The sequence below is a fragment of the Amaranthus tricolor genome, chromosome 7 (assembly GCF_026212465.1).
Source record: "Amaranthus tricolor cultivar Red isolate AtriRed21 chromosome 7, ASM2621246v1, whole genome shotgun sequence".
Lineage (NCBI taxonomy): Eukaryota > Viridiplantae > Streptophyta > Magnoliopsida > Caryophyllales > Amaranthaceae > Amaranthus > Amaranthus tricolor.
Window position 1 is genome coordinate 9,304,854 of NC_080053.1, and position 25,780 is coordinate 9,330,633.

At 49.3% G+C, this 25,780-nt stretch overlaps 38 non-coding genes across 38 annotated transcripts; all 38 read left to right on the forward strand.

Annotated features, from left to right (window-relative positions):
* Positions 1–373: 373 nt before the first annotated feature.
* LOC130820050 (5S ribosomal RNA) lies at positions 374–492 on the forward strand. The gene has a single exon (XR_009045074.1). It is a non-coding gene; the product is annotated as a 5S ribosomal RNA (ribosomal RNA).
* A 552-nt stretch (positions 493–1,044) lies between these two features.
* Positions 1,045–1,163, forward strand: LOC130820051 (5S ribosomal RNA). The gene has a single exon (XR_009045075.1). It is a non-coding gene; the product is annotated as a 5S ribosomal RNA (ribosomal RNA).
* A 553-nt stretch (positions 1,164–1,716) lies between these two features.
* Positions 1,717–1,835, forward strand: LOC130820052 (5S ribosomal RNA). The gene has a single exon (XR_009045076.1). It is a non-coding gene; the product is annotated as a 5S ribosomal RNA (ribosomal RNA).
* Positions 1,836–2,388: 553 nt separating this feature from the next.
* Positions 2,389–2,507, forward strand: LOC130820053 (5S ribosomal RNA). The gene has a single exon (XR_009045077.1). It is a non-coding gene; the product is annotated as a 5S ribosomal RNA (ribosomal RNA).
* A 551-nt stretch (positions 2,508–3,058) lies between these two features.
* Positions 3,059–3,177, forward strand: LOC130820054 (5S ribosomal RNA). Its single transcript, XR_009045078.1, has one exon. It is a non-coding gene; the product is annotated as a 5S ribosomal RNA (ribosomal RNA).
* Positions 3,178–3,729: 552 nt separating this feature from the next.
* LOC130820055 (5S ribosomal RNA) lies at positions 3,730–3,848 on the forward strand. The gene has a single exon (XR_009045079.1). It is a non-coding gene; the product is annotated as a 5S ribosomal RNA (ribosomal RNA).
* Positions 3,849–4,401: 553 nt separating this feature from the next.
* LOC130820057 (5S ribosomal RNA) lies at positions 4,402–4,520 on the forward strand. Its single transcript, XR_009045080.1, has one exon. It is a non-coding gene; the product is annotated as a 5S ribosomal RNA (ribosomal RNA).
* A 553-nt stretch (positions 4,521–5,073) lies between these two features.
* On the forward strand, positions 5,074–5,192 carry LOC130820058 (5S ribosomal RNA). The gene has a single exon (XR_009045081.1). It is a non-coding gene; the product is annotated as a 5S ribosomal RNA (ribosomal RNA).
* Positions 5,193–5,745: 553 nt separating this feature from the next.
* On the forward strand, positions 5,746–5,864 carry LOC130820059 (5S ribosomal RNA). Its single transcript, XR_009045082.1, has one exon. It is a non-coding gene; the product is annotated as a 5S ribosomal RNA (ribosomal RNA).
* A 553-nt stretch (positions 5,865–6,417) lies between these two features.
* LOC130820060 (5S ribosomal RNA) lies at positions 6,418–6,536 on the forward strand. Its single transcript, XR_009045083.1, has one exon. It is a non-coding gene; the product is annotated as a 5S ribosomal RNA (ribosomal RNA).
* A 553-nt stretch (positions 6,537–7,089) lies between these two features.
* LOC130820062 (5S ribosomal RNA) lies at positions 7,090–7,208 on the forward strand. The gene has a single exon (XR_009045086.1). It is a non-coding gene; the product is annotated as a 5S ribosomal RNA (ribosomal RNA).
* Positions 7,209–7,762: 554 nt separating this feature from the next.
* LOC130820063 (5S ribosomal RNA) lies at positions 7,763–7,881 on the forward strand. The gene has a single exon (XR_009045087.1). It is a non-coding gene; the product is annotated as a 5S ribosomal RNA (ribosomal RNA).
* A 553-nt stretch (positions 7,882–8,434) lies between these two features.
* LOC130820064 (5S ribosomal RNA) lies at positions 8,435–8,553 on the forward strand. Its single transcript, XR_009045088.1, has one exon. It is a non-coding gene; the product is annotated as a 5S ribosomal RNA (ribosomal RNA).
* Positions 8,554–9,106: 553 nt separating this feature from the next.
* LOC130820065 (5S ribosomal RNA) lies at positions 9,107–9,225 on the forward strand. Its single transcript, XR_009045089.1, has one exon. It is a non-coding gene; the product is annotated as a 5S ribosomal RNA (ribosomal RNA).
* Positions 9,226–9,777: 552 nt separating this feature from the next.
* On the forward strand, positions 9,778–9,896 carry LOC130820066 (5S ribosomal RNA). The gene has a single exon (XR_009045091.1). It is a non-coding gene; the product is annotated as a 5S ribosomal RNA (ribosomal RNA).
* A 552-nt stretch (positions 9,897–10,448) lies between these two features.
* Positions 10,449–10,567, forward strand: LOC130820067 (5S ribosomal RNA). Its single transcript, XR_009045092.1, has one exon. It is a non-coding gene; the product is annotated as a 5S ribosomal RNA (ribosomal RNA).
* Positions 10,568–11,120: 553 nt separating this feature from the next.
* LOC130820068 (5S ribosomal RNA) lies at positions 11,121–11,239 on the forward strand. The gene has a single exon (XR_009045093.1). It is a non-coding gene; the product is annotated as a 5S ribosomal RNA (ribosomal RNA).
* Positions 11,240–11,790: 551 nt separating this feature from the next.
* Positions 11,791–11,909, forward strand: LOC130820069 (5S ribosomal RNA). The gene has a single exon (XR_009045094.1). It is a non-coding gene; the product is annotated as a 5S ribosomal RNA (ribosomal RNA).
* A 552-nt stretch (positions 11,910–12,461) lies between these two features.
* On the forward strand, positions 12,462–12,580 carry LOC130820070 (5S ribosomal RNA). Its single transcript, XR_009045095.1, has one exon. It is a non-coding gene; the product is annotated as a 5S ribosomal RNA (ribosomal RNA).
* Positions 12,581–13,131: 551 nt separating this feature from the next.
* Positions 13,132–13,250, forward strand: LOC130820071 (5S ribosomal RNA). The gene has a single exon (XR_009045096.1). It is a non-coding gene; the product is annotated as a 5S ribosomal RNA (ribosomal RNA).
* Positions 13,251–13,802: 552 nt separating this feature from the next.
* LOC130820074 (5S ribosomal RNA) lies at positions 13,803–13,921 on the forward strand. The gene has a single exon (XR_009045098.1). It is a non-coding gene; the product is annotated as a 5S ribosomal RNA (ribosomal RNA).
* A 552-nt stretch (positions 13,922–14,473) lies between these two features.
* On the forward strand, positions 14,474–14,592 carry LOC130820075 (5S ribosomal RNA). The gene has a single exon (XR_009045099.1). It is a non-coding gene; the product is annotated as a 5S ribosomal RNA (ribosomal RNA).
* A 553-nt stretch (positions 14,593–15,145) lies between these two features.
* On the forward strand, positions 15,146–15,264 carry LOC130820076 (5S ribosomal RNA). Its single transcript, XR_009045100.1, has one exon. It is a non-coding gene; the product is annotated as a 5S ribosomal RNA (ribosomal RNA).
* A 553-nt stretch (positions 15,265–15,817) lies between these two features.
* LOC130820077 (5S ribosomal RNA) lies at positions 15,818–15,936 on the forward strand. Its single transcript, XR_009045101.1, has one exon. It is a non-coding gene; the product is annotated as a 5S ribosomal RNA (ribosomal RNA).
* A 553-nt stretch (positions 15,937–16,489) lies between these two features.
* On the forward strand, positions 16,490–16,608 carry LOC130820078 (5S ribosomal RNA). Its single transcript, XR_009045102.1, has one exon. It is a non-coding gene; the product is annotated as a 5S ribosomal RNA (ribosomal RNA).
* Positions 16,609–17,161: 553 nt separating this feature from the next.
* On the forward strand, positions 17,162–17,280 carry LOC130820079 (5S ribosomal RNA). Its single transcript, XR_009045103.1, has one exon. It is a non-coding gene; the product is annotated as a 5S ribosomal RNA (ribosomal RNA).
* A 553-nt stretch (positions 17,281–17,833) lies between these two features.
* LOC130820080 (5S ribosomal RNA) lies at positions 17,834–17,952 on the forward strand. The gene has a single exon (XR_009045104.1). It is a non-coding gene; the product is annotated as a 5S ribosomal RNA (ribosomal RNA).
* A 554-nt stretch (positions 17,953–18,506) lies between these two features.
* Positions 18,507–18,625, forward strand: LOC130820081 (5S ribosomal RNA). The gene has a single exon (XR_009045105.1). It is a non-coding gene; the product is annotated as a 5S ribosomal RNA (ribosomal RNA).
* Positions 18,626–19,179: 554 nt separating this feature from the next.
* Positions 19,180–19,298, forward strand: LOC130820082 (5S ribosomal RNA). Its single transcript, XR_009045106.1, has one exon. It is a non-coding gene; the product is annotated as a 5S ribosomal RNA (ribosomal RNA).
* A 553-nt stretch (positions 19,299–19,851) lies between these two features.
* On the forward strand, positions 19,852–19,970 carry LOC130820083 (5S ribosomal RNA). Its single transcript, XR_009045107.1, has one exon. It is a non-coding gene; the product is annotated as a 5S ribosomal RNA (ribosomal RNA).
* Positions 19,971–20,522: 552 nt separating this feature from the next.
* Positions 20,523–20,641, forward strand: LOC130820085 (5S ribosomal RNA). The gene has a single exon (XR_009045109.1). It is a non-coding gene; the product is annotated as a 5S ribosomal RNA (ribosomal RNA).
* Positions 20,642–21,193: 552 nt separating this feature from the next.
* Positions 21,194–21,312, forward strand: LOC130820086 (5S ribosomal RNA). Its single transcript, XR_009045110.1, has one exon. It is a non-coding gene; the product is annotated as a 5S ribosomal RNA (ribosomal RNA).
* Positions 21,313–21,865: 553 nt separating this feature from the next.
* LOC130820087 (5S ribosomal RNA) lies at positions 21,866–21,984 on the forward strand. Its single transcript, XR_009045111.1, has one exon. It is a non-coding gene; the product is annotated as a 5S ribosomal RNA (ribosomal RNA).
* Positions 21,985–22,537: 553 nt separating this feature from the next.
* Positions 22,538–22,656, forward strand: LOC130820089 (5S ribosomal RNA). Its single transcript, XR_009045112.1, has one exon. It is a non-coding gene; the product is annotated as a 5S ribosomal RNA (ribosomal RNA).
* Positions 22,657–23,210: 554 nt separating this feature from the next.
* LOC130820090 (5S ribosomal RNA) lies at positions 23,211–23,329 on the forward strand. Its single transcript, XR_009045113.1, has one exon. It is a non-coding gene; the product is annotated as a 5S ribosomal RNA (ribosomal RNA).
* Positions 23,330–23,882: 553 nt separating this feature from the next.
* LOC130818993 (5S ribosomal RNA) lies at positions 23,883–24,001 on the forward strand. Its single transcript, XR_009044048.1, has one exon. It is a non-coding gene; the product is annotated as a 5S ribosomal RNA (ribosomal RNA).
* A 554-nt stretch (positions 24,002–24,555) lies between these two features.
* Positions 24,556–24,674, forward strand: LOC130818994 (5S ribosomal RNA). Its single transcript, XR_009044049.1, has one exon. It is a non-coding gene; the product is annotated as a 5S ribosomal RNA (ribosomal RNA).
* A 552-nt stretch (positions 24,675–25,226) lies between these two features.
* Positions 25,227–25,345, forward strand: LOC130818995 (5S ribosomal RNA). Its single transcript, XR_009044050.1, has one exon. It is a non-coding gene; the product is annotated as a 5S ribosomal RNA (ribosomal RNA).
* The last annotated feature ends 435 nt before the right edge of the window (positions 25,346–25,780 follow it).

Here is a 25,780-nt window from a genome sequence, read left to right on the forward strand (position 1 = left end):
GGTCGATGCGCATACGAACGAATTGTCCGAAAGAGGCGTGCGTCGGTGCGTTCGTGTAAGCGGAAATTGCACCGGGTCCCGTCGGAAGTCCCCGCGGAAGCGCGCCCGGCATGGATGGCCTCTTGATTTCCAAGTGTTGCGCGGATTTCTCATATATTTTGTCGCTTTTTTGTTGCGAGTTCACCTGGCTTTTAAAGCCGGCGGACTCTTTTGTGAATCGGACAATACCGGGAGGGTGAAAAACGGTATTCGGGAAGGAGAAGGCTCGAAATAGGGGTCTCGGCTGCGAATTTACGAGCTTTGGAATGCTCTGGTTTTTTTTTTTTTTTTGGGCGGCATTGCGCATGTAAACAAATTGCTACGGTGAATGAACGGGTGCGATCATACCAGCACTAATGCACCGGATCCCATCAGAACTCCGCAGTTAAGCGTGCTTGGGCGAGAGTAGTACTAGGATGGGTGACCTCCTGGGAAGTCCTCGTGTTGCACCCCTTTTTCCCTCCTTTTTTTTTTAATTTTTCTTATCTGTTTCCGCTGCACTTGAGCAGAAGGCATTTCAGTGGTTATCGTAGTATACTCCATGGAAGTAATTTTATTTATAAAAATATAACTCGCAACCGGGTCCCGACCTCGAATTTACGGGCACTCGAAAGATAGGACCCGTCGAGGCGGGTCGATGCGCATACGAACGAATTGTCCGAAAGAGGCGTGCGTCGGTGCGTTCGTGTAAGCGGAAATTGCACCGGGTCCCGTCGGAAGTCCCCGCGGAAGCGCGCCCGGCATGGATGGCCTCTTGATTTCCAAGTGTTGCGCGGATTTCTCAAATATTTTGTCGCTTTTTTGTTGCGAGTTCACCTGGCTTTTAAAGCCGGCGGACTCTTTTGTGAATCGGACAATACCGGGAGGGTGAAAAACGGTATTCGGGAAGGAGAAGGCTCGAAATAGGGGTCTCGGCTGCGAATTTACGAGCTTTGGAATGCTCTGGTTTTTTTTTTTTTTTTGGGCGGCATTGCGCATGTAAACAAATTGCTACGGTGAATGAACGGGTGCGATCATACCAGCACTAATGCACCGGATCCCATCAGAACTCCGCAGTTAAGCGTGCTTGGGCGAGAGTAGTACTAGGATGGGTGACCTCCTGGGAAGTCCTCGTGTTGCACCCCTTTTTCCCTCCTTTTTTTTTTTAATTTTTCTTATCTGTTTCCGCTGCACTTGAGCAGAAGGCATTTCAGTGGTTATCGTAGTATACTCCATGGAAGTAATTTTATTTATAAAAATATAACTCGCAACCGGGTCCCGACCTCGAATTTACGGGCACTCGAAAGATAGGACCCGTCGAGGCGGGTCGATGCGCATACGAACGAATTGTCCGAAAGAGGCGTGCGTCGGTGCGTTCGTGTAAGCGGAAATTGCACCGGGTCCCGTCGGAAGTCCCCGCGGAAGCGCGCCCGGCATGGATGGCCTCTTGATTTCCAAGTGTTGCGCGGATTTCTCAAATATTTTGTCGCTTTTTTGTTGCGAGTTCACCTGGCTTTTAAAGCCGGCGGACTCTTTTGTGAATCGGACAATACCGGGAGGGTGAAAAACGGTATTCGGGAAGGAGAAGGCTCGAAATAGGGGTCTCGGCTGCGAATTTACGAGCTTTGGAATGCTCTGGTTTTTTTTTTTTTTTTGGGCGGCATTGCGCATGTAAACAAATTGCTACGGTGAATGAACGGGTGCGATCATACCAGCACTAATGCACCGGATCCCATCAGAACTCCGCAGTTAAGCGTGCTTGGGCGAGAGTAGTACTAGGATGGGTGACCTCCTGGGAAGTCCTCGTGTTGCACCCCTTTTTCCCTCCTTTTTTTTTTTAATTTTTCTTATCTGTTTCCGCTGCACTTGAGCAGAAGGCATTTCAGTGGTTATCGTAGTATACTCCATGGAAGTAATTTTATTTATAAAAATATAACTCGCAACCGGGTCCCGACCTCGAATTTACGGGCACTCGAAAGATAGGACCCGTCGAGGCGGGTCGATGCGCATACGAACGAATTGTCCGAAAGAGGCGTGCGTCGGTGCGTTCGTGTAAGCGGAAATTGCACCGGGTCCCGTCGGAAGTCCCCGCGGAAGCGCGCCCGGCATGGATGGCCTCTTGATTTCCAAGTGTTGCGCGGATTTCTCATATATTTTGTCGCTTTTTTGTTGCGAGTTCACCTGGCTTTTAAAGCCGGCGGACTCTTTTGTGAATCGGACAATACCGGGAGGGTGAAAAACGGTATTCGGGAAGGAGAAGGCTCGAAATAGGGGTCTCGGCTGCGAATTTACGAGCTTTGGAATGCTCTGGTTTTTTTTTTTTTTTTGGGCGGCATTGCGCATGTAAACAAATTGCTACGGTGAATGAACGGGTGCGATCATACCAGCACTAATGCACCGGATCCCATCAGAACTCCGCAGTTAAGCGTGCTTGGGCGAGAGTAGTACTAGGATGGGTGACCTCCTGGGAAGTCCTCGTGTTGCACCCCTTTTTCCCTCCTTTTTTTTTTAATTTTTCTTATCTGTTTCCGCTGCACTTGAGCAGAAGGCATTTCAGTGGTTATCGTAGTATACTCCATGGAAGTAATTTTATTTATAAAAATATAACTCGCAACCGGGTCCCGACCTCGAATTTACGGGCACTCGAAAGATAGGACCCGTCGAGGCGGGTCGATGCGCATACGAACGAATTGTCCGAAAGAGGCGTGCGTCGGTGCGTTCGTGTAAGCGGAAATTGCACCGGGTCCCGTCGGAAGTCCCCGCGGAAGCGCGCCCGGCATGGATGGCCTCTTGATTTCCAAGTGTTGCGCGGATTTCTCAAATATTTTGTCGCTTTTTTGTTGCGAGTTCACCTGGCTTTTAAAGCCGGCGGACTCTTTTGTGAATCGGACAATACCGGGAGGGTGAAAAACGGTATTCGGGAAGGAGAAGGCTCGAAATAGGGGTCTCGGCTGCGAATTTACGAGCTTTGGAATGCTCTGGTTTTTTTTTTTTTTTGGGCGGCATTGCGCATGTAAACAAATTGCTACGGTGAATGAACGGGTGCGATCATACCAGCACTAATGCACCGGATCCCATCAGAACTCCGCAGTTAAGCGTGCTTGGGCGAGAGTAGTACTAGGATGGGTGACCTCCTGGGAAGTCCTCGTGTTGCACCCCTTTTTCCCTCCTTTTTTTTTTAATTTTTCTTATCTGTTTCCGCTGCACTTGAGCAGAAGGCATTTCAGTGGTTATCGTAGTATACTCCATGGAAGTAATTTTATTTATAAAAATATAACTCGCAACCGGGTCCCGACCTCGAATTTACGGGCACTCGAAAGATAGGACCCGTCGAGGCGGGTCGATGCGCATACGAACGAATTGTCCGAAAGAGGCGTGCGTCGGTGCGTTCGTGTAAGCGGAAATTGCACCGGGTCCCGTCGGAAGTCCCCGCGGAAGCGCGCCCGGCATGGATGGCCTCTTGATTTCCAAGTGTTGCGCGGATTTCTCAAATATTTTGTCGCTTTTTTGTTGCGAGTTCACCTGGCTTTTAAAGCCGGCGGACTCTTTTGTGAATCGGACAATACCGGGAGGGTGAAAAACGGTATTTGGGAAGGAGAAGGCTCGAAATAGGGGTCTAGGCTGCGAATTTACGAGCTTTGGAATGCTCTGGTTTTTTTTTTTTTTTTGGGCGGCATTGCGCATGTAAACAAATTGCTACGGTGAATGAACGGGTGCGATCATACCAGCACTAATGCACCGGATCCCATCAGAACTCCGCAGTTAAGCGTGCTTGGGCGAGAGTAGTACTAGGATGGGTGACCTCCTGGGAAGTCCTCGTGTTGCACCCCTTTTTCCCTCCTTTTTTTTTTTAATTTTTCTTATCTGTTTCCGCTGCACTTGAGCAGAAGGCATTTCAGTGGTTATCGTAGTATACTCCATGGAAGTAATTTTATTTATAAAAATATAACTCGCAACCGGGTCCCGACCTCGAATTTACGGGCACTCGAAAGATAGGACCCGTCGAGGCGGGTCGATGCGCATACGAACGAATTGTCCGAAAGAGGCGTGCGTCGGTGCGTTCGTGTAAGCGGAAATTGCACCGGGTCCCGTCGGAAGTCCCCGCGGAAGCGCGCCCGGCATGGATGGCCTCTTGATTTCCAAGTGTTGCGCGGATTTCTCATATATTTTGTCGCTTTTTTGTTGCGAGTTCACCTGGCTTTTAAAGCCGGCGGACTCTTTTGTGAATCGGACAATACCGGGAGGGTGAAAAACGGTATTCGGGAAGGAGAAGGCTCGAAATAGGGGTCTCGGCTGCGAATTTACGAGCTTTGGAATGCTCTGGTTTTTTTTTTTTTTTTGGGCGGCATTGCGCATGTAAACAAATTGCTACGGTGAATGAACGGGTGCGATCATACCAGCACTAATGCACCGGATCCCATCAGAACTCCGCAGTTAAGCGTGCTTGGGCGAGAGTAGTACTAGGATGGGTGACCTCCTGGGAAGTCCTCGTGTTGCACCCCTTTTTCCCTCCTTTTTTTTTTTAATTTTTCTTATCTGTTTCCGCTGCACTTGAGCAGAAGGCATTTCAGTGGTTATCGTAGTATACTCCATGGAAGTAATTTTATTTATAAAAATATAACTCGCAACCGGGTCCCGACCTCGAATTTACGGGCACTCGAAAGATAGGACCCGTCGAGGCGGGTCGATGCGCATACGAACGAATTGTCCGAAAGAGGCGTGCGTCGGTGCGTTCGTGTAAGCGGAAATTGCACCGGGTCCCGTCGGAAGTCCCCGCGGAAGCGCGCCCGGCATGGATGGCCTCTTGATTTCCAAGTGTTGCGCGGATTTCTCAAATATTTTGTCGCTTTTTTGTTGCGAGTTCACCTGGCTTTTAAAGCCGGCGGACTCTTTTGTGAATCGGACAATACCGGGAGGGTGAAAAACGGTATTTGGGAAGGAGAAGGCTCGAAATAGGGGTCTCGGCTGCGAATTTACGAGCTTTGGAATGCTCTGGTTTTTTTTTTTTTTTTGGGCGGCATTGCGCATGTAAACAAATTGCTACGGTGAATGAACGGGTGCGATCATACCAGCACTAATGCACCGGATCCCATCAGAACTCCGCAGTTAAGCGTGCTTGGGCGAGAGTAGTACTAGGATGGGTGACCTCCTGGGAAGTCCTCGTGTTGCACCCCTTTTTCCCTCCTTTTTTTTTTTAATTTTTCTTATCTGTTTCCGCTGCACTTGAGCAGAAGGCATTTCAGTGGTTATCGTAGTATACTCCATGGAAGTAATTTTATTTATAAAAATATAACTCGCAACCGGGTCCCGACCTCGAATTTACGGGCACTCGAAAGATAGGACCCGTCGAGGCGGGTCGATGCGCATACGAACGAATTGTCCGAAAGAGGCGTGCGTCGGTGCGTTCGTGTAAGCGGAAATTGCACCGGGTCCCGTCGGAAGTCCCCGCGGAAGCGCGCCCGGCATGGATGGCCTCTTGATTTCCAAGTGTTGCGCGGATTTCTCATATATTTTGTCGCTTTTTTGTTGCGAGTTCACCTGGCTTTTAAAGCCGGCGGACTCTTTTGTGAATCGGACAATACCGGGAGGGTGAAAAACGGTATTCGGGAAGGAGAAGGCTCGAAATAGGGGTCTCGGCTGCGAATTTACGAGCTTTGGAATGCTCTGGTTTTTTTTTTTTTTTTGGGCGGCATTGCGCATGTAAACAAATTGCTACGGTGAATGAACGGGTGCGATCATACCAGCACTAATGCACCGGATCCCATCAGAACTCCGCAGTTAAGCGTGCTTGGGCGAGAGTAGTACTAGGATGGGTGACCTCCTGGGAAGTCCTCGTGTTGCACCCCTTTTTCCCTCCTTTTTTTTTTTAATTTTTCTTATCTGTTTCCGCTGCACTTGAGCAGAAGGCATTTCAGTGGTTATCGTAGTATACTCCATGGAAGTAATTTTATTTATAAAAATATAACTCGCAACCGGGTCCCGACCTCGAATTTACGGGCACTCGAAAGATAGGACCCGTCGAGGCGGGTCGATGCGCATACGAACGAATTGTCCGAAAGAGGCGTGCGTCGGTGCGTTCGTGTAAGCGGAAATTGCACCGGGTCCCGTCGGAAGTCCCCGCGGAAGCGCGCCCGGCATGGATGGCCTCTTGATTTCCAAGTGTTGCGCGGATTTCTCATATATTTTGTCGCTTTTTTGTTGCGAGTTCACCTGGCTTTTAAAGCCGGCGGACTCTTTTGTGAATCGGACAATACCGGGAGGGTGAAAAACGGTATTCGGGAAGGAGAAGGCTCGAAATAGGGGTCTCGGCTGCGAATTTACGAGCTTTGGAATGCTCTGGTTTTTTTTTTTTTTTTGGGCGGCATTGCGCATGTAAACAAATTGCTACGGTGAATGAACGGGTGCGATCATACCAGCACTAATGCACCGGATCCCATCAGAACTCCGCAGTTAAGCGTGCTTGGGCGAGAGTAGTACTAGGATGGGTGACCTCCTGGGAAGTCCTCGTGTTGCACCCCTTTTTCCCTCCTTTTTTTTTTTAATTTTTCTTATCTGTTTCCGCTGCACTTGAGCAGAAGGCATTTCAGTGGTTATCGTAGTATACTCCATGGAAGTAATTTTATTTATAAAAATATAACTCGCAACCGGGTCCCGACCTCGAATTTACGGGCACTCGAAAGATAGGACCCGTCGAGGCGGGTCGATGCGCATACGAACGAATTGTCCGAAAGAGGCGTGCGTCGGTGCGTTCGTGTAAGCGGAAATTGCACCGGGTCCCGTCGGAAGTCCCCGCGGAAGCGCGCCCGGCATGGATGGCCTCTTGATTTCCAAGTGTTGCGCGGATTTCTCAAATATTTTGTCGCTTTTTTGTTGCGAGTTCACCTGGCTTTTAAAGCCGGCGGACTCTTTTGTGAATCGGACAATACCGGGAGGGTGAAAAACGGTATTCGGGAAGGAGAAGGCTCGAAATAGGGGTCTCGGCTGCGAATTTACGAGCTTTGGAATGCTCTGGTTTTTTTTTTTTTTTTGGGCGGCATTGCGCATGTAAACAAATTGCTACGGTGAATGAACGGGTGCGATCATACCAGCACTAATGCACCGGATCCCATCAGAACTCCGCAGTTAAGCGTGCTTGGGCGAGAGTAGTACTAGGATGGGTGACCTCCTGGGAAGTCCTCGTGTTGCACCCCTTTTTCCCTCCTTTTTTTTTTTAATTTTTCTTATCTGTTTCCGCTGCACTTGAGCAGAAGGCATTTCAGTGGTTATCGTAGTATACTCCATGGAAGTAATTTTATTTATAAAAATATAACTCGCAACCGGGTCCCGACCTCGAATTTACGGGCACTCGAAAGATAGGACCCGTCGAGGCGGGTCGATGCGCATACGAACGAATTGTCCGAAAGAGGCGTGCGTCGGTGCGTTCGTGTAAGCGGAAATTGCACCGGGTCCCGTCGGAAGTCCCCGCGGAAGCGCGCCCGGCATGGATGGCCTCTTGATTTCCAAGTGTTGCGCGGATTTCTCAAATATTTTGTCGCTTTTTTGTTGCGAGTTCACCTGGCTTTTAAAGCCGGCGGACTCTTTTGTGAATCGGACAATACCGGGAGGGTGAAAAAGGGTATTCGGGAAGGAGAAGGCTCGAAATAGGGGTCTCGGCTGCGAATTTACGAGCTTTGGAATGCTCTGGTTTTTTTTTTTTTTTTTGGGCGGCATTGCGCATGTAAACAAATTGCTACGGTGAATGAACGGGTGCGATCATACCAGCACTAATGCACCGGATCCCATCAGAACTCCGCAGTTAAGCGTGCTTGGGCGAGAGTAGTACTAGGATGGGTGACCTCCTGGGAAGTCCTCGTGTTGCACCCCTTTTTCCCTCCTTTTTTTTTTTAATTTTTCTTATCTGTTTCCGCTGCACTTGAGCAGAAGGCATTTCAGTGGTTATCGTAGTATACTCCATGGAAGTAATTTTATTTATAAAAATATAACTCGCAACCGGGTCCCGACCTCGAATTTACGGGCACTCGAAAGATAGGACCCGTCGAGGCGGGTCGATGCGCATACGAACGAATTGTCCGAAAGAGGCGTGCGTCGGTGCGTTCGTGTAAGCGGAAATTGCACCGGGTCCCGTCGGAAGTCCCCGCGGAAGCGCGCCCGGCATGGATGGCCTCTTGATTTCCAAGTGTTGCGCGGATTTCTCAAATATTTTGTCGCTTTTTTGTTGCGAGTTCACCTGGCTTTTAAAGCCGGCGGACTCTTTTGTGAATCGGACAATACCGGGAGGGTGAAAAACGGTATTCGGGAAGGAGAAGGCTCGAAATAGGGGTCTCGGCTGCGAATTTACGAGCTTTGGAATGCTCTGGTTTTTTTTTTTTTTTTGGGCGGCATTGCGCATGTAAACAAATTGCTACGGTGAATGAACGGGTGCGATCATACCAGCACTAATGCACCGGATCCCATCAGAACTCCGCAGTTAAGCGTGCTTGGGCGAGAGTAGTACTAGGATGGGTGACCTCCTGGGAAGTCCTCGTGTTGCACCCCTTTTTCCCTCCTTTTTTTTTTTAATTTTTCTTATCTGTTTCCGCTGCACTTGAGCAGAAGGCATTTCAGTGGTTATCGTAGTATACTCCATGGAAGTAATTTTATTTATAAAAATATAACTCGCAACCGGGTCCCGACCTCGAATTTACGGGCACTCGAAAGATAGGACCCGTCGAGGCGGGTCGATGCGCATACGAACGAATTGTCCGAAAGAGGCGTGCGTCGGTGCGTTCGTGTAAGCGGAAATTGCACCGGGTCCCGTCGGAAGTCCCCGCGGAAGCGCGCCCGGCATGGATGGCCTCTTGATTTCCAAGTGTTGCGCGGATTTCTCAAATATTTTGTCGCTTTTTTGTTGCGAGTTCACCTGGCTTTTAAAGCCGGCGGACTCTTTTGTGAATCGGACAATACCGGGAGGGTGAAAAACGGTATTCGGGAAGGAGAAGGCTCGAAATAGGGGTCTCGGCTGCGAATTTACGAGCTTTGGAATGCTCTGGTTTTTTTTTTTTTTTTGGGCGGCATTGCGCATGTAAACAAATTGCTACGGTGAATGAACGGGTGCGATCATACCAGCACTAATGCACCGGATCCCATCAGAACTCCGCAGTTAAGCGTGCTTGGGCGAGAGTAGTACTAGGATGGGTGACCTCCTGGGAAGTCCTCGTGTTGCACCCCTTTTTCCCTCCTTTTTTTTTTAATTTTTCTTATCTGTTTCCGCTGCACTTGAGCAGAAGGCATTTCAGTGGTTATCGTAGTATACTCCATGGAAGTAATTTTATTTATAAAAATATAACTCGCAACCGGGTCCCGACCTCGAATTTACGGGCACTCGAAAGATAGGACCCGTCGAGGCGGGTCGATGCGCATACGAACGAATTGTCCGAAAGAGGCGTGCGTCGGTGCGTTCGTGTAAGCGGAAATTGCACCGGGTCCCGTCGGAAGTCCCCGCGGAAGCGCGCCCGGCATGGATGGCCTCTTGATTTCCAAGTGTTGCGCGGATTTCTCAAATATTTTGTCGCTTTTTTGTTGCGAGTTCACCTGGCTTTTAAAGCCGGCGGACTCTTTTGTGAATCGGACAATACCGGGAGGGTGAAAAACGGTATTCGGGAAGGAGAAGGCTCGAAATAGGGGTCTCGGCTGCGAATTTACGAGCTTTGGAATGCTCTGGTTTTTTTTTTTTTTTTGGGCGGCATTGCGCATGTAAACAAATTGCTACGGTGAATGAACGGGTGCGATCATACCAGCACTAATGCACCGGATCCCATCAGAACTCCGCAGTTAAGCGTGCTTGGGCGAGAGTAGTACTAGGATGGGTGACCTCCTGGGAAGTCCTCGTGTTGCACCCCTTTTTCCCTCCTTTTTTTTTTAATTTTTCTTATCTGTTTCCGCTGCACTTGAGCAGAAGGCATTTCAGTGGTTATCGTAGTATACTCCATGGAAGTAATTTTATTTATAAAAATATAACTCGCAACCGGGTCCCGACCTCGAATTTACGGGCACTCGAAAGATAGGACCCGTCGAGGCGGGTCGATGCGCATACGAACGAATTGTCCGAAAGAGGCGTGCGTCGGTGCGTTCGTGTAAGCGGAAATTGCACCGGGTCCCGTCGGAAGTCCCCGCGGAAGCGCGCCCGGCATGGATGGCCTCTTGATTTCCAAGTGTTGCGCGGATTTCTCAAATATTTTGTCGCTTTTTTGTTGCGAGTTCACCTGGCTTTTAAAGCCGGCGGACTCTTTTGTGAATCGGACAATACCGGGAGGGTGAAAAACGGTATTTGGGAAGGAGAAGGCTCGAAATAGGGGTCTCGGCTGCGAATTTACGAGCTTTGGAATGCTCTGGTTTTTTTTTTTTTTTTGGGCGGCATTGCGCATGTAAACAAATTGCTACGGTGAATGAACGGGTGCGATCATACCAGCACTAATGCACCGGATCCCATCAGAACTCCGCAGTTAAGCGTGCTTGGGCGAGAGTAGTACTAGGATGGGTGACCTCCTGGGAAGTCCTCGTGTTGCACCCCTTTTTCCCTCCTTTTTTTTTTTAATTTTTCTTATCTGTTTCCGCTGCACTTGAGCAGAAGGCATTTCAGTGGTTATCGTAGTATACTCCATGGAAGTAATTTTATTTATAAAAATATAACTCGCAACCGGGTCCCGACCTCGAATTTACGGGCACTCGAAAGATAGGACCCGTCGAGGCGGGTCGATGCGCATACGAACGAATTGTCCGAAAGAGGCGTGCGTCGGTGCGTTCGTGTAAGCGGAAATTGCACCGGGTCCCGTCGGAAGTCCCCGCGGAAGCGCGCCCGGCATGGATGGCCTCTTGATTTCCAAGTGTTGCGCGGATTTCTCAAATATTTTGTCGCTTTTTTGTTGCGAGTTCACCTGGCTTTTAAAGCCGGCGGACTCTTTTGTGAATCGGACAATACCGGGAGGGTGAAAAACGGTATTTGGGAAGGAGAAGGCTCGAAATAGGGGTCTCGGCTGCGAATTTACGAGCTTTGGAATGCTCTGGTTTTTTTTTTTTTTTTGGGCGGCATTGCGCATGTAAACAAATTGCTACGGTGAATGAACGGGTGCGATCATACCAGCACTAATGCACCGGATCCCATCAGAACTCCGCAGTTAAGCGTGCTTGGGCGAGAGTAGTACTAGGATGGGTGACCTCCTGGGAAGTCCTCGTGTTGCACCCCTTTTTCCCTCCTTTTTTTTTTTAATTTTTCTTATCTGTTTCCGCTGCACTTGAGCAGAAGGCATTTCAGTGGTTATCGTAGTATACTCCATGGAAGTAATTTTATTTATAAAAATATAACTCGCAACCGGGTCCCGACCTCGAATTTACGGGCACTCGAAAGATAGGACCCGTCGAGGCGGGTCGATGCGCATACGAACGAATTGTCCGAAAGAGGCGTGCGTCGGTGCGTTCGTGTAAGCGGAAATTGCACCGGGTCCCGTCGGAAGTCCCCGCGGAAGCGCGCCCGGCATGGATGGCCTCTTGATTTCCAAGTGTTGCGCGGATTTCTCAAATATTTTGTCGCTTTTTTGTTGCGAGTTCACCTGGCTTTTAAAGCCGGCGGACTCTTTTGTGAATCGGACAATACCGGGAGGGTGAAAAAGGGTATTCGGGAAGGAGAAGGCTCGAAATAGGGGTCTCGGCTGCGAATTTACGAGCTTTGGAATGCTCTGGTTTTTTTTTTTTTTGGGCGGCATTGCGCATGTAAACAAATTGCTACGGTGAATGAACGGGTGCGATCATACCAGCACTAATGCACCGGATCCCATCAGAACTCCGCAGTTAAGCGTGCTTGGGCGAGAGTAGTACTAGGATGGGTGACCTCCTGGGAAGTCCTCGTGTTGCACCCCTTTTTCCCTCCTTTTTTTTTTAATTTTTCTTATCTGTTTCCGCTGCACTTGAGCAGAAGGCATTTCAGTGGTTATCGTAGTATACTCCATGGAAGTAATTTTATTTATAAAAATATAACTCGCAACCGGGTCCCGACCTCGAATTTACGGGCACTCGAAAGATAGGACCCGTCGAGGCGGGTCGATGCGCATACGAACGAATTGTCCGAAAGAGGCGTGCGTCGGTGCGTTCGTGTAAGCGGAAATTGCACCGGGTCCCGTCGGAAGTCCCCGCGGAAGCGCGCCCGGCATGGATGGCCTCTTGATTTCCAAGTGTTGCGCGGATTTCTCAAATATTTTGTCGCTTTTTTGTTGCGAGTTCACCTGGCTTTTAAAGCCGGCGGACTCTTTTGTGAATCGGACAATACCGGGAGGGTGAAAAACGGTATTCGGGAAGGAGAAGGCTCGAAATAGGGGTCTCGGCTGCGAATTTACGAGCTTTGGAATGCTCTGGTTTTTTTTTTTTTTTTGGGCGGCATTGCGCATGTAAACAAATTGCTACGGTGAATGAACGGGTGCGATCATACCAGCACTAATGCACCGGATCCCATCAGAACTCCGCAGTTAAGCGTGCTTGGGCGAGAGTAGTACTAGGATGGGTGACCTCCTGGGAAGTCCTCGTGTTGCACCCCTTTTTCCCTCCTTTTTTTTTTAATTTTTCTTATCTGTTTCCGCTGCACTTGAGCAGAAGGCATTTCAGTGGTTATCGTAGTATACTCCATGGAAGTAATTTTATTTATAAAAATATAACTCGCAACCGGGTCCCGACCTCGAATTTACGGGCACTCGAAAGATAGGACCCGTCGAGGCGGGTCGATGCGCATACGAACGAATTGTCCGAAAGAGGCGTGCGTCGGTGCGTTCGTGTAAGCGGAAATTGCACCGGGTCCCGTCGGAAGTCCCCGCGGAAGCGCGCCCGGCATGGATGGCCTCTTGATTTCCAAGTGTTGCGCGGATTTCTCAAATATTTTGTCGCTTTTTTGTTGCGAGTTCACCTGGCTTTTAAAGCCGGCGGACTCTTTTGTGAATCGGACAATACCGGGAGGGTGAAAAACGGTATTCGGGAAAGAGAAGGCTCGAAATAGGGGTCTCGGCTGCGAATTTACGAGCTTTGGAATGCTCTGGTTTTTTTTTTTTTTTGGGCGGCATTGCGCATGTAAACAAATTGCTACGGTGAATGAACGGGTGCGATCATACCAGCACTAATGCACCGGATCCCATCAGAACTCCGCAGTTAAGCGTGCTTGGGCGAGAGTAGTACTAGGATGGGTGACCTCCTGGGAAGTCCTCGTGTTGCACCCCTTTTTCCCTCCTTTTTTTTTTAATTTTTCTTATCTGTTTCCGCTGCACTTGAGCAGAAGGCATTTCAGTGGTTATCGTAGTATACTCCATGGAAGTAATTTTATTTATAAAAATATAACTCGCAACCGGGTCCCGACCTCGAATTTACGGGCACTCGAAAGATAGGACCCGTCGAGGCGGGTCGATGCGCATACGAACGAATTGTCCGAAAGAGGCGTGCGTCGGTGCGTTCGTGTAAGCGGAAATTGCACCGGGTCCCGTCGGAAGTCCCCGCGGAAGCGCGCCCGGCATGGATGGCCTCTTGATTTCCAAGTGTTGCGCGGATTTCTCAAATATTTTGTCGCTTTTTTGTTGCGAGTTCACCTGGCTTTTAAAGCCGGCGGACTCTTTTGTGAATCGGACAATACCGGGAGGGTGAAAAACGGTATTCGGGAAGGAGAAGGCTCGAAATAGGGGTCTCGGCTGCGAATTTACGAGCTTTGGAATGCTCTGGTTTTTTTTTTTTTTTTGGGCGGCATTGCGCATGTAAACAAATTGCTACGGTGAATGAACGGGTGCGATCATACCAGCACTAATGCACCGGATCCCATCAGAACTCCGCAGTTAAGCGTGCTTGGGCGAGAGTAGTACTAGGATGGGTGACCTCCTGGGAAGTCCTCGTGTTGCACCCCTTTTTCCCTCCTTTTTTTTTTAATTTTTCTTATCTGTTTCCGCTGCACTTGAGCAGAAGGCATTTCAGTGGTTATCGTAGTATACTCCATGGAAGTAATTTTATTTATAAAAATATAACTCGCAACCGGGTCCCGACCTCGAATTTACGGGCACTCGAAAGATAGGACCCGTCGAGGCGGGTCGATGCGCATACGAACGAATTGTCCGAAAGAGGCGTGCGTCGGTGCGTTCGTGTAAGCGGAAATTGCACCGGGTCCCGTCGGAAGTCCCCGCGGAAGCGCGCCCGGCATGGATGGCCTCTTGATTTCCAAGTGTTGCGCGGATTTCTCAAATATTTTGTCGCTTTTTTGTTGCGAGTTCACCTGGCTTTTAAAGCCGGCGGACTCTTTTGTGAATCGGACAATACCGGGAGGGTGAAAAACGGTATTTGGGAAGGAGAAGGCTCGAAATAGGGGTCTCGGCTGCGAATTTACGAGCTTTGGAATGCTCTGGTTTTTTTTTTTTTTTTGGGCGGCATTGCGCATGTAAACAAATTGCTACGGTGAATGAACGGGTGCGATCATACCAGCACTAATGCACCGGATCCCATCAGAACTCCGCAGTTAAGCGTGCTTGGGCGAGAGTAGTACTAGGATGGGTGACCTCCTGGGAAGTCCTCGTGTTGCACCCCTTTTTCCCTCCTTTTTTTTTTTAATTTTTCTTATCTGTTTCCGCTGCACTTGAGCAGAAGGCATTTCAGTGGTTATCGTAGTATACTCCATGGAAGTAATTTTATTTATAAAAATATAACTCGCAACCGGGTCCCGACCTCGAATTTACGGGCACTCGAAAGATAGGACCCGTCGAGGCGGGTCGATGCGCATACGAACGAATTGTCCGAAAGAGGCGTGCGTCGGTGCGTTCGTGTAAGCGGAAATTGCACCGGGTCCCGTCGGAAGTCCCCGCGGAAGCGCGCCCGGCATGGATGGCCTCTTGATTTCCAAGTGTTGCGCGGATTTCTCATATATTTTGTCGCTTTTTTGTTGCGAGTTCACCTGGCTTTTAAAGCCGGCGGACTCTTTTGTGAATCGGACAATACCGGGAGGGTGAAAAACGGTATTCGGGAAGGAGAAGGCTCGAAATAGGGGTCTCGGCTGCGAATTTACGAGCTTTGGAATGCTCTGGTTTTTTTTTTTTTTTTGGGCGGCATTGCGCATGTAAACAAATTGCTACGGTGAATGAACGGGTGCGATCATACCAGCACTAATGCACCGGATCCCATCAGAACTCCGCAGTTAAGCGTGCTTGGGCGAGAGTAGTACTAGGATGGGTGACCTCCTGGGAAGTCCTCGTGTTGCACCCCTTTTTCCCTCCTTTTTTTTTTTAATTTTTCTTATCTGTTTCCGCTGCACTTGAGCAGAAGGCATTTCAGTGGTTATCGTAGTATACTCCATGGAAGTAATTTTATTTATAAAAATATAACTCGCAACCGGGTCCCGACCTCGAATTTACGGGCACTCGAAAGATAGGACCCGTCGAGGCGGGTCGATGCGCATACGAACGAATTGTCCGAAAGAGGCGTGCGTCGGTGCGTTCGTGTAAGCGGAAATTGCACCGGGTCCCGTCGGAAGTCCCCGCGGAAGCGCGCCCGGCATGGATGGCCTCTTGATTTCCAAGTGTTGCGCGGATTTCTCAAATATTTTGTCGCTTTTTTGTTGCGAGTTCACCTGGCTTTTAAAGCCGGCGGACTCTTTTGTGAATCGGACAATACCGGGAGGGTGAAAAACGGTATTCGGGAAGGAGAAGGCTCGAAATAGGGGTCTCGGCTGCGAATTTACGAGCTTTGGAATGCTCTGGTTTTTTTTTTTTTTTTGGGCGGCATTGCGCATGTAAACAAATTGCTACGGTGAATGAACGGGTGCGATCATACCAGCACTAATGCACCGGATCCCATCAGAACTCCGCAGTTAAGCGTGCTTGGGCGAGAGTAGTACTAGGATGGGTGACCTCCTGGGAAGTCCTCGTGTTGCACCCCTTTTTCCCTCCTTTTTTTTTTTAATTTTTCTTATCTGTTTCCGCTGCACTTGAGCAGAAGGCATTTCAGTGGTTATCGTAGTATACTCCATGGAAGTAATTTTATTTATAAAAATATAACTCGCAACCGGGTCCCGACCTCGAATTTACGGGCACTCGAAAGATAGGACCCGTCGAGGCGGGTCGATGCGCATACGAACGAATTGTCCGAAAGAGGCGTGCGTCGGTGCGTTCGTGTAAGCGGAAATTGCACCGGGTCCCGTCGGAAGTCCCCGCGGAAGCGCGCCCGGCATGGATGGCCTCTTGATTTCCAAGTGTTGCGCGGATTTCTCATATATTTTGTCGCTTTTTTGTTGCGAGTTCACCTGGCTTTTAAAGCCGGCGGACTCTTTTGTGAATCGGACAATACCGGGAGGGTGAAAAACGGTATTCGGGAAGGAGAAGGCTCGAAATAGGGGTCTCGGCTGCGAATTTACGAGCTTTGGAATGCTCTGGTTTTTTTTTTTTTTTTGGGCGGCATTGCGCATGTAAACAAATTGCTACGGTGAATGAACGGGTGCGATCATACCAGCACTAATGCACCGGATCCCATCAGAACTCCGCAGTTAAGCGTGCTTGGGCGAGAGTAGTACTAGGATGGGTGACCTCCTGGGAAGTCCTCGTGTTGCACCCCTTTTTCCCTCCTTTTTTTTTTTAATTTTTCTTATCTGTTTCCGCTGCACTTGAGCAGAAGGCATTTCAGTGGTTATCGTAGTATACTCCATGGAAGTAATTTTATTTATAAAAATATAACTCGCAACCGGGTCCCGACCTCGAATTTACGGGCACTCGAAAGATAGGACCCGTCGAGGCGGGTCGATGCGCATACGAACGAATTGTCCGAAAGAGGCGTGCGTCGGTGCGTTCGTGTAAGCGGAAATTGCACCGGGTCCCGTCGGAAGTCCCCGCGGAAGCGCGCCCGGCATGGATGGCCTCTTGATTTCCAAGTGTTGCGCGGATTTCTCAAATATTTTGTCGCTTTTTTGTTGCGAGTTCACCTGGCTTTTAAAGCCGGCGGACTCTTTTGTGAATCGGACAATACCGGGAGGGTGAAAAACGGTATTCGGGAAGGAGAAGGCTCGAAATAGGGGTCTCGGCTGCGAATTTACGAGCTTTGGAATGCTCTGGTTTTTTTTTTTTTTTTGGGCGGCATTGCGCATGTAAACAAATTGCTACGGTGAATGAACGGGTGCGATCATACCAGCACTAATGCACCGGATCCCATCAGAACTCCGCAGTTAAGCGTGCTTGGGCGAGAGTAGTACTAGGATGGGTGACCTCCTGGGAAGTCCTCGTGTTGCACCCCTTTTTCCCTCCTTTTTTTTTTTAATTTTTCTTATCTGTTTCCGCTGCACTTGAGCAGAAGGCATTTCAGTGGTTATCGTAGTATACTCCATGGAAGTAATTTTATTTATAAAAATATAACTCGCAACCGGGTCCCGACCTCGAATTTACGGGCACTCGAAAGATAGGACCCGTCGAGGCGGGTCGATGCGCATACGAACGAATTGTCCGAAAGAGGCGTGCGTCGGTGCGTTCGTGTAAGCGGAAATTGCACCGGGTCCCGTCGGAAGTCCCCGCGGAAGCGCGCCCGGCATGGATGGCCTCTTGATTTCCAAGTGTTGCGCGGATTTCTCATATATTTTGTCGCTTTTTTGTTGCGAGTTCACCTGGCTTTTAAAGCCGGCGGACTCTTTTGTGAATCGGACAATACCGGGAGGGTGAAAAACGGTATTCGGGAAGGAGAAGGCTCGAAATAGGGGTCTCGGCTGCGAATTTACGAGCTTTGGAATGCTCTGGTTTTTTTTTTTTTTTTGGGCGGCATTGCGCATGTAAACAAATTGCTACGGTGAATGAACGGGTGCGATCATACCAGCACTAATGCACCGGATCCCATCAGAACTCCGCAGTTAAGCGTGCTTGGGCGAGAGTAGTACTAGGATGGGTGACCTCCTGGGAAGTCCTCGTGTTGCACCCCTTTTTCCCTCCTTTTTTTTTTTAATTTTTCTTATCTGTTTCCGCTGCACTTGAGCAGAAGGCATTTCAGTGGTTATCGTAGTATACTCCATGGAAGTAATTTTATTTATAAAAATATAACTCGCAACCGGGTCCCGACCTCGAATTTACGGGCACTCGAAAGATAGGACCCGTCGAGGCGGGTCGATGCGCATACGAACGAATTGTCCGAAAGAGGCGTGCGTCGGTGCGTTCGTGTAAGCGGAAATTGCACCGGGTCCCGTCGGAAGTCCCCGCGGAAGCGCGCCCGGCATGGATGGCCTCTTGATTTCCAAGTGTTGCGCGGATTTCTCAAATATTTTGTCGCTTTTTTGTTGCGAGTTCACCTGGCTTTTAAAGCCGGCGGACTCTTTTGTGAATCGGACAATACCGGGAGGGTGAAAAACGGTATTTGGGAAGGAGAAGGCTCGAAATAGGGGTCTCGGCTGCGAATTTACGAGCTTTGGAATGCTCTGGTTTTTTTTTTTTTTTTTGGGCGGCATTGCGCATGTAAACAAATTGCTACGGTGAATGAACGGGTGCGATCATACCAGCACTAATGCACCGGATCCCATCAGAACTCCGCAGTTAAGCGTGCTTGGGCGAGAGTAGTACTAGGATGGGTGACCTCCTGGGAAGTCCTCGTGTTGCACCCCTTTTTCCCTCCTTTTTTTTTTTAATTTTTCTTATCTGTTTCCGCTGCACTTGAGCAGAAGGCATTTCAGTGGTTATCGTAGTATACTCCATGGAAGTAATTTTATTTATAAAAATATAACTCGCAACCGGGTCCCGACCTCGAATTTACGGGCACTCGAAAGATAGGACCCGTCGAGGCGGGTCGATGCGCATACGAACGAATTGTCCGAAAGAGGCGTGCGTCGGTGCGTTCGTGTAAGCGGAAATTGCACCGGGTCCCGTCGGAAGTCCCCGCGGAAGCGCGCCCGGCATGGATGGCCTCTTGATTTCCAAGTGTTGCGCGGATTTCTCATATATTTTGTCGCTTTTTTGTTGCGAGTTCACCTGGCTTTTAAAGCCGGCGGACTCTTTTGTGAATCGGACAATACCGGGAGGGTGAAAAACGGTATTCGGGAAGGAGAAGGCTCGAAATAGGGGTCTCGGCTGCGAATTTACGAGCTTTGGAATGCTCTGGTTTTTTTTTTTTTTTTTGGGCGGCATTGCGCATGTAAACAAATTGCTACGGTGAATGAACGGGTGCGATCATACCAGCACTAATGCACCGGATCCCATCAGAACTCCGCAGTTAAGCGTGCTTGGGCGAGAGTAGTACTAGGATGGGTGACCTCCTGGGAAGTCCTCGTGTTGCACCCCTTTTTCCCTCCTTTTTTTTTTTAATTTTTCTTATCTGTTTCCGCTGCACTTGAGCAGAAGGCATTTCAGTGGTTATCGTAGTATACTCCATGGAAGTAATTTTATTTATAAAAATATAACTCGCAACCGGGTCCCGACCTCGAATTTACGGGCACTCGAAAGATAGGACCCGTCGAGGCGGGTCGATGCGCATACGAACGAATTGTCCGAAAGAGGCGTGCGTCGGTGCGTTCGTGTAAGCGGAAATTGCACCGGGTCCCGTCGGAAGTCCCCGCGGAAGCGCGCCCGGCATGGATGGCCTCTTGATTTCCAAGTGTTGCGCGGATTTCTCAAATATTTTGTCGCTTTTTTGTTGCGAGTTCACCTGGCTTTTAAAGCCGGCGGACTCTTTTGTGAATCGGACAATACCGGGAGGGTGAAAAACGGTATTCGGGAAGGAGAAGGCTCGAAATAGGGGTCTCGGCTGCGAATTTACGAGCTTTGGAATGCTCTGGTTTTTTTTTTTTTTTTGGGCGGCATTGCGCATGTAAACAAATTGCTACGGTGAATGAACGGGTGCGATCATACCAGCACTAATGCACCGGATCCCATCAGAACTCCGCAGTTAAGCGTGCTTGGGCGAGAGTAGTACTAGGATGGGTGACCTCCTGGGAAGTCCTCGTGTTGCACCCCTTTTTCCCTCCTTTTTTTTTTTAATTTTTCTTATCTGTTTCCGCTGCACTTGAGCAGAAGGCATTTCAGTGGTTATCGTAGTATACTCCATGGAAGTAATTTTATTTATAAAAATATAACTCGCAACCGGGTCCCGACCTCGAATTTACGGGCACTCGAAAGATAGGACCCGTCGAGGCGGGTCGATGCGCATACGAACGAATTGTCCGAAAGAGGCGTGCGTCGGTGCGTTCGTGTAAGCGGAAATTGCACCGGGTCCCGTCGGAAGTCCCCGCGGAAGCGCGCCCGGCATGGATGGCCTCTTGATTTCCAAGTGTTGCGCGGATTTCTCAAATATTTTGTCGCTTTTTTGTTGCGAGTTCACCTGGCTTTTAAAGCCGGCGGACTCTTTTGTGAATCGGACAATACCGGGAGGGTGAAAAACGGTATTCGGGAAGGAGAAGGCTCGAAATAGGGGTCTCGGCTGCGAATTTACGAGCTTTGGAATGCTCTGGTTTTTTTTTTTTTTTGGGCGGCATTGCGCATGTAAACAAATTGCTACGGTGAATGAACGGGTGCGATCATACCAGCACTAATGCACCGGATCCCATCAGAACTCCGCAGTTAAGCGTGCTTGGGCGAGAGTAGTACTAGGATGGGTGACCTCCTGGGAAGTCCTCGTGTTGCACCCCTTTTTCCCTCCTTTTTTTTTTAATTTTTCTTATCTGTTTCCGCTGCACTTGAGCAGAAGGCATTTCAGTGGTTATCGTAGTATACTCCATGGAAGTAATTTTATTTATAAAAATATAACTCGCAACCGGGTCCCGACCTCGAATTTACGGGCACTCGAAAGATAGGACCCGTCGAGGCGGGTCGATGCGCATACGAACGAATTGTCCGAAAGAGGCGTGCGTCGGTGCGTTCGTGTAAGCGGAAATTGCACCGGGTCCCGTCGGAAGTCCCCGCGGAAGCGCGCCCGGCATGGATGGCCTCTTGATTTCCAAGTGTTGCGCGGATTTCTCAAATATTTTGTCGCTTTTTTGTTGCGAGTTCACCTGGCTTTTAAAGCCGGCGGACTCTTTTGTGAATCGGACAATACCGGGAGGGTGAAAAACGGTATTTGGGAAGGAGAAGGCTCGAAATAGGGGTCTCGGCTGCGAATTTACGAGCTTTGGAATGCTCTGGTTTTTTTTTTTTTTTTGGGCGGCATTGCGCATGTAAACAAATTGCTACGGTGAATGAACGGGTGCGATCATACCAGCACTAATGCACCGGATCCCATCAGAACTCCGCAGTTAAGCGTGCTTGGGCGAGAGTAGTACTAGGATGGGTGACCTCCTGGGAAGTCCTCGTGTTGCACCCCTTTTTCCCTCCTTTTTTTTTTTAATTTTTCTTATCTGTTTCCGCTGCACTTGAGCAGAAGGCATTTCAGTGGTTATCGTAGTATACTCCATGGAAGTAATTTTATTTATAAAAATATAACTCGCAACCGGGTCCCGACCTCGAATTTACGGGAACTCGAAAGATAGGACCCGTCGAGGCGGGTCGATGCGCATACGAACGAATTGTCCGAAAGAGGCGTGCGTCGGTGCGTTCGTGTAAGCGGAAATTGCACCGGGTCCCGTCGGAAGTCCCCGCGGAAGCGCGCCCGGCATGGATGGCCTCTTGATTTCCAAGTGTTGCGCGGATTTCTCATATATTTTGTCGCTTTTTTGTTGCGAGTTCACCTGGCTTTTAAAGCCGGCGGACTCTTTTGTGAATCGGACAATACCAGGAGGGTGAAAAACGGTATTCGGGAAGGAGAAGGCTCGAAATAGGGGTCTCGGCTGCGAATTTACGAGCTTTGGAATGCTCTGGTTTTTTTTTTTTTTTTGGGCGGCATTGCGCATGTAAACAAATTGCTACGGTGAATGAACGGGTGCGATCATACCAGCACTAATGCACCGGATCCCATCAGAACTCCGCAGTTAAGCGTGCTTGGGCGAGAGTAGTACTAGGATGGGTGACCTCCTGGGAAGTCCTCGTGTTGCACCCCTTTTTCCCTCCTTTTTTTTTTTAATTTTTCTTATCTGTTTCCGCTGCACTTGAGCAGAAGGCATTTCAGTGGTTATCGTAGTATACTCCATGGAAGTAATTTTATTTATAAAAATATAACTCGCAACCGGGTCCCGACCTCGAATTTACGGGCACTCGAAAGATAGGACCCGTCGAGGCGGGTCGATGCGCATACGAACGAATTGTCCGAAAGAGGCGTGCGTCGGTGCGTTCGTGTAAGCGGAAATTGCACCGGGTCCCGTCGGAAGTCCCCGCGGAAGCGCGCCCGGCATGGATGGCCTCTTGATTTCCAAGTGTTGCGCGGATTTCTCAAATATTTTGTCGCTTTTTTGTTGCGAGTTCACCTGGCTTTTAAAGCCGGCGGACTCTTTTGTGAATCGGACAATACCGGGAGGGTGAAAAACGGTATTTGGGAAGGAGAAGGCTCGAAATAGGGGTCTCGGCTGCGAATTTACGAGCTTTGGAATGCTCTGGTTTTTTTTTTTTTTTTGGGCGGCATTGCGCATGTAAACAAATTGCTACGGTGAATGAACGGGTGCGATCATACCAGCACTAATGCACCGGATCCCATCAGAACTCCGCAGTTAAGCGTGCTTGGGCGAGAGTAGTACTAGGATGGGTGACCTCCTGGGAAGTCCTCGTGTTGCACCCCTTTTTCCCTCCTTTTTTTTTTTAATTTTTCTTATCTGTTTCCGCTGCACTTGAGCAGAAGGCATTTCAGTGGTTATCGTAGTATACTCCATGGAAGTAATTTTATTTATAAAAATATAACTCGCAACCGGGTCCCGACCTCGAATTTACGGGCACTCGAAAGATAGGACCCGTCGAGGCGGGTCGATGCGCATACGAACGAATTGTCCGAAAGAGGCGTGCGTCGGTGCGTTCGTGTAAGCGGAAATTGCACCGGGTCCCGTCGGAAGTCCCCGCGGAAGCGCGCCCGGCATGGATGGCCTCTTGATTTCCAAGTGTTGCGCGGATTTCTCATATATTTTGTCGCTTTTTTGTTGCGAGTTCACCTGGCTTTTAAAGCCGGCGGACTCTTTTGTGAATCGGACAATACCGGGAGGGTGAAAAACGGTATTCGGGAAGGAGAAGGCTCGAAATAGGGGTCTCGGCTGCGAATTTACGAGCTTTGGAATGCTCTGGTTTTTTTTTTTTTTTTTGGGCGGCATTGCGCATGTAAACAAATTGCTACGGTGAATGAACGGGTGCGATCATACCAGCACTAATGCACCGGATCCCATCAGAACTCCGCAGTTAAGCGTGCTTGGGCGAGAGTAGTACTAGGATGGGTGACCTCCTGGGAAGTCCTCGTGTTGCACCCCTTTTTCCCTCCTTTTTTTTTTTAATTTTTCTTATCTGTTTCCGCTGCACTTGAGCAGAAGGCATTTCAGTGGTTATCGTAGTATACTCCATGGAAGTAATTTTATTTATAAAAATATAACTCGCAACCGGGTCCCGACCTCGAATTTACGGGCACTCGAAAGATAGGACCCGTCGAGGCGGGTCGATGCGCATACGAACGAATTGTCCGAAAGAGGCGTGCGTCGGTGCGTTCGTGTAAGCGGAAATTGCACCGGGTCCCGTCGGAAGTCCCCGCGGAAGCGCGCCCGGCATGGATGGCCTCTTGATTTCCAAGTGTTGCGCGGATTTCTCAAATATTTTGTCGCTTTTTTGTTGCGAGTTCACCTGGCTTTTAAAGCCGGCGGACTCTTTTGTGAATCGGACAATACCGGGAGGGTGAAAAACGGTATTCGGGAAGGAGAAGGCTCGAAATAGGGGTCTCGGCTGCGAATTTACGAGCTTTGGAATGCTCTGGTTTTTTTTTTTTTTTTGGGCGGCATTGCGCATGTAAACAAATTGCTACGGTGAATGAACGGGTGCGATCATACCAGCACTAATGCACCGGATCCCATCAGAACTCCGCAGTTAAGCGTGCTTGGGCGAGAGTAGTACTAGGATGGGTGACCTCCTGGGAAGTCCTCGTGTTGCACCCCTTTTTCCCTCCTTTTTTTTTTTTAATTTTTCTTATCTGTTTCCGCTGCACTTGAGCAGAAGGCATTTCAGTGGTTATCGTAGTATACTCCATGGAAGTAATTTTATTTATAAAAATATAACTCGCAACCGGGTCCCGACCTCGAATTTACGGGCACTCGAAAGATAGGACCCGTCGAGGCGGGTCGATGCGCATACGAACGAATTGTCCGAAAGAGGCGTGCGTCGGTGCGTTCGTGTAAGCGGAAATTGCACCGGGTCCCGTCGGAAGTCCCCGCGGAAGCGCGCCCGGCATGGATGGCCTCTTGATTTCCAAGTGTTGCGCGGATTTCTCAAATATTTTGTCGCTTTTTTGTTGCGAGTTCACCTGGCTTTTAAAGCCGGCGGACTCTTTTGTGAATCGGACAATACCGGGAGGGTGAAAAAGGGTATTCGGGAAGGAGAAGGCTCGAAATAGGGGTCTCGGCTGCGAATTTACGAGCTTTGGAATGCTCTGGTTTTTTTTTTTTTTTTGGGCGGCATTGCGCATGTAAACAAATTGCTACGGTGAATGAACGGGTGCGATCATACCAGCACTAATGCACCGGATCCCATCAGAACTCCGCAGTTAAGCGTGCTTGGGCGAGAGTAGTACTAGGATGGGTGACCTCCTGGGAAGTCCTCGTGTTGCACCCCTTTTTCCCTCCTTTTTTTTTTAATTTTTCTTATCTGTTTCCGCTGCACTTGAGCAGAAGGCATTTCAGTGGTTATCGTAGTATACTCCATGGAAGTAATTTTATTTATAAAAATATAACTCGCAACCGGGTCCCGACCTCGAATTTACGGGCACTCGAAAGATAGGACCCGTCGAGGCGGGTCGATGCGCATACGAACGAATTGTCCGAAAGAGGCGTGCGTCGGTGCGTTCGTGTAAGCGGAAATTGCACCGGGTCCCGTCGGAAGTCCCCGCGGAAGCGCGCCCGGCATGGATGGCCTCTTGATTTCCAAGTGTTGCGCGGATTTCTCAAATATTTTGTCGCTTTTTTGTTGCGAGTTCACCTGGCTTTTAAAGCCGGCGGACTCTTTTGTGAATCGGACAATACCGGGAGGGTGAAAAACGGTATTCGGGAAGGAGAAGGCTCGAAATAGGGGTCTCGGCTGCGAATTTACGAGCTTTGGAATGCTCTGGTTTTTTTTTTTTTTTTGGGCGGCATTGCGCATGTAAACAAATTGCTACGGTGAATGAACGGGTGCGATCATACCAGCACTAATGCACCGGATCCCATCAGAACTCCGCAGTTAAGCGTGCTTGGGCGAGAGTAGTACTAGGATGGGTGACCTCCTGGGAAGTCCTCGTGTTGCACCCCTTTTTCCCTCCTTTTTTTTTTAATTTTTCTTATCTGTTTCCGCTGCACTTGAGCAGAAGGCATTTCAGTGGTTATCGTAGTATACTCCATGGAAGTAATTTTATTTATAAAAATATAACTCGCAACCGGGTCCCGACCTCGAATTTACGGGCACTCGAAAGATAGGACCCGTCGAGGCGGGTCGATGCGCATACGAACGAATTGTCCGAAAGAGGCGTGCGTCGGTGCGTTCGTGTAAGCGGAAATTGCACCGGGTCCCGTCGGAAGTCCCCGCGGAAGCGCGCCCGGCATGGATGGCCTCTTGATTTCCAAGTGTTGCGCGGATTTCTCAAATATTTTGTCGCTTTTTTGTTGCGAGTTCACCTGGCTTTTAAAGCCGGCGGACTCTTTTGTGAATCGGACAATACCGGGAGGGTGAAAAACGGTATTTGGGAA